Source organism: Prorops nasuta, unplaced genomic scaffold, assembly GCF_024137725.1.
Source record: "Prorops nasuta isolate Cenicafe-Biocafe unplaced genomic scaffold, Cenicafe_Pnas_1.2 PNAS00001, whole genome shotgun sequence".
Taxonomy (NCBI): domain Eukaryota; kingdom Metazoa; phylum Arthropoda; class Insecta; order Hymenoptera; family Bethylidae; genus Prorops; species Prorops nasuta.
Window position 1 is genome coordinate 14,969,222 of NW_027116798.1, and position 3,379 is coordinate 14,972,600.

Below are 3,379 nucleotides of genomic sequence, written 5' to 3' on the forward strand. Positions count from 1 at the left end.
GACACGGTAGTGTCTCGACGGCAAGTACAGAAAAAAGTAGATAATAACATGTATATACGGCCGTCGAGGCACTACTCTCTTATACAGCAAGTTTGGCTGTCCTAATTTTCAAACCGATTTTTCTTTGTGAATAATCCACTATCATGATTTAAGCAAAGCTTTTCTTAAAATGGTTTTGAACGAGCTTTCATTTGAGCCCATAAACATTAAAATCGGTTCACGCAATCCAGAGATCTCATACTCTGTTAGCTATATATATGCCGAAGTTGAAATTCTTCTCCTTCCTTTCTGTATGTCTCGGGCTGATCTGTATGTCTCGGGCTGAAGTTGACCGCTTCTGTATGTCTCTGGCTGAAGTTGGCTGCTATATTCAACTGCTATATTCAATACCGGCATAACCCTAATTTCGATCGATTTCGATAGAACTGTCAATAAGGTCAAAATCAAAATTACTCTGTTTTAGGATAAAAATAGTGTGATATAATTCAAAGTGTAGATAATTAAACTAAAGGAATAAATACATGAAGGAGTCTGATGGAGAATCAGATAAGTAACACAACATTGTAAAATATATTAAAATTTAATATTTTGTGGTACTTTGTGGGATTTTATTTCAGGTTATAAATAAAATATTTTCCTTGTATGCACCTCTGATTTGAAGTCATACCAGTGCCAAATGCTCTAACAATTCTTGGAAATACCCTGTTATTGAAGAATGTAGATTAACGAAAATTGTAAATGAAACAGAAGGATGAGGTTGTTACGTTCACTCATAACCAACACACATGGTAGTGTTTCAACAACAATTAACATAAACGTTTTTAAGAAAAGTAAGTACATTGTGAAAAAAATTAGTTTAATTAAAGCAAAGTTATATACAAGGTATCCTTTCATAGTTTGCAATTTGATGCCAGACCAGTGCCAAATGCTATAACAATTCTTGGAAAAATGCAAGCACCAAAAAGTACTACCATAGTTAAAGAGGAATCAGTTACAGTTCCAGTGGATATTACTACTTTTTATAATAAAATAGATAATGAAGATAGTGCTGCCATGTGTTGCTGGAAAACAGAGCTTTGGTTTAATGCAACTACGGAGTACTGGTTGAGCAATGGAAACAGTAGTTTGAAATGTGATTAACTGTTGATGACTCAATGATATGTCAATTTACTAGCGAAAGAAAAAGATAAGCCAATTGTTCATTATCACATGGTAAAGTATGTGTAACTCATTCAACCGCTTAAAATGTATGTAATTAAAAATTAATTGTTTATTTATTTATTTTTTAATTCAGCTCAAGCATGTATTAAAATATAACAATTACTTTGTTGAGTCTCTCTTTCCAGATGTACTTCAAAGGTTATTGTAGATAAAACAGATAAGGATAATCTTGTTACATTCACTCATAATTAAGACACACGGTAGTGTCTCAATAGCTATAAACATAAACATTTTCATGTAAAGTAAGTACATTGTAAAAAGAATTTGTTTAATTAAAACAAAGTTATTTATAGGCATTATTTCATAGTTTGCAGTTTGATGCCAACCAGTGCCAAATGCTATAACAATTCTTGGAAATACCCTGTCATTGGAGAATGCAGATTAACAAAGGTTGTAAATGAAACAGAGAAGGATGAGGTTTGAACATATGCTAAACATCCAGGTATGGAAATCAATAACAAATTTCATGTTTAAATTTTTCTTTTCTTTAAACTCATATGGATTTCAACTGTCCGATAGGTTATATCATATATAGAAACAATTTTCCATGAGACAATAAATCTTTCTTATTACTACGATTAAAGAAAAGCAGATAAATATTTTCTAATCGTTATTTAATATTCAATTATAATATAAAAAAGTATTAAAACCATATATTTACCTACGCTTCCCCAATCAGAATAGAAAGAAATTATTATTATTACCAAAAAAATTATTCAAATTTAATTTTTTATAAGAATAACATTGATTTTTATAATATAATATGTAATATATCTTTTGGTACTTAGTGAGATTTTATTTCAGATTGATTTACAATAACATGTTTATTGTGTCATTGTGCAGGGTTAAGCTGTAATATTTAATACAAGAAGTCAGAAATGATTCCAGTTTACCATAGAAAGAGCCATAATGCAAAGTTAATGTTGAGAGTTAAACCTAAGGAAAAAGGTGGAGAAATTAAAAAATTAATTTGGAAGCCAATTTTTAATAGCGAAAGGCTTGCAGGTGATTTTGGGCATAAACCCTTTGAAATATATAAGTCAATTAAATCATAATTTTAATGATAACGTCATCTAGAAATAAAACAATGAAAAGAAGTCATCATATTAATATTTTCCATGCAATAGAATTTACAGTGAATAACTTTGCGAAACTGAAAGCAGTATATCCACAAAAGAGTGGCTTCCATTGTATAAATTGGTGTATTTCCTAGTTTATATTAATGAAAGGAAAATATAAATGGTACTAGTGTGCTGGAGAAAGTGCCATAATTCAAAGTTGATATTGACGGTAACAGCTAAGAAAATGATGGATAAATATGAGCTAATTTATAAGAAAATCCTTAAGAGTGAAGTGCTTGCGGGTGATTTTAGGCATACAACTTTGGAATTAGAAATCACATAGTTGATGAAAATTATAATAAATTTATGTAGATGTGTAAATATGAAAAGAATTCATGATTGCAATATTTTACATGTGATCAGGCATATGGTGAATAAAATTAGGAAACTGAAAGCTGTATATTTAATAAAGAGAGGCATCCATTGTATAAATTGGTGTATTTCCTAGTTTATACTAATGAAGGGAAAATATAAATGGCACTAGTGTGCTGGAGAAAGTGCCATAATTCAAAGTTGATGTTGAGGTTAACAGCTAAAAAAGTGATGGATAAATATGAGTTAATTTATAAGAAAATCCTTGAGAGTGAAGTGCCTGCAGGTGATTTTGGGCATACAACTTTGGAATTAGAAATAACATAGTTGATGAAAATTATAATAAAATCATGTAAATGTGTAAATATGAAAGGAATTCATAATTTCAATATTTCACATGTAATAGAACATACAGTGTGTAACTTCAAGAAACTGAAAGCAGTATACCTAAAAAACATAGACTTCCATTGCATTAACTGGTATATATTTTACAGTTTATATTAATGAAAAGAATATATAAATGTCACTAGTTTACCAGGGAAAGAGCCATAATGCAAAGATGATAGTGAGAGTAACACCTAAGAAAAAAGTGGATTTAAAGGTAAATTTAGAAACAAATTTTTGAAAGCGAAAGGCTTTAATGTGATATTGGGTATATGATGTTGAAAATATAACTCAAACAGTCATTGAATCCTATGTTAAATGCCTCTAAAAGTGTAATTATG

The 3,379-nt window shown here is 29.8% G+C and overlaps 1 long non-coding RNA gene across 2 annotated transcripts; it reads left to right on the forward strand.

The window, feature by feature from the left end:
- The first annotated feature begins 1,371 nt into the window (after positions 1–1,371).
- Positions 1,372–2,277, forward strand: LOC136774312 (uncharacterized). 2 transcript variants are annotated; one of them, XR_010822777.1, is made up of 3 exons: positions 1,372–1,463; positions 1,529–1,663; positions 2,026–2,277. It is a non-coding gene; the product is annotated as an uncharacterized lncRNA (long non-coding RNA). The 2 variants fall into 2 exon arrangements; XR_010822778.1 differs by having other exon boundaries at positions 2,065–2,277.
- Positions 2,278–3,379: the final 1,102 nt, after the last annotated feature.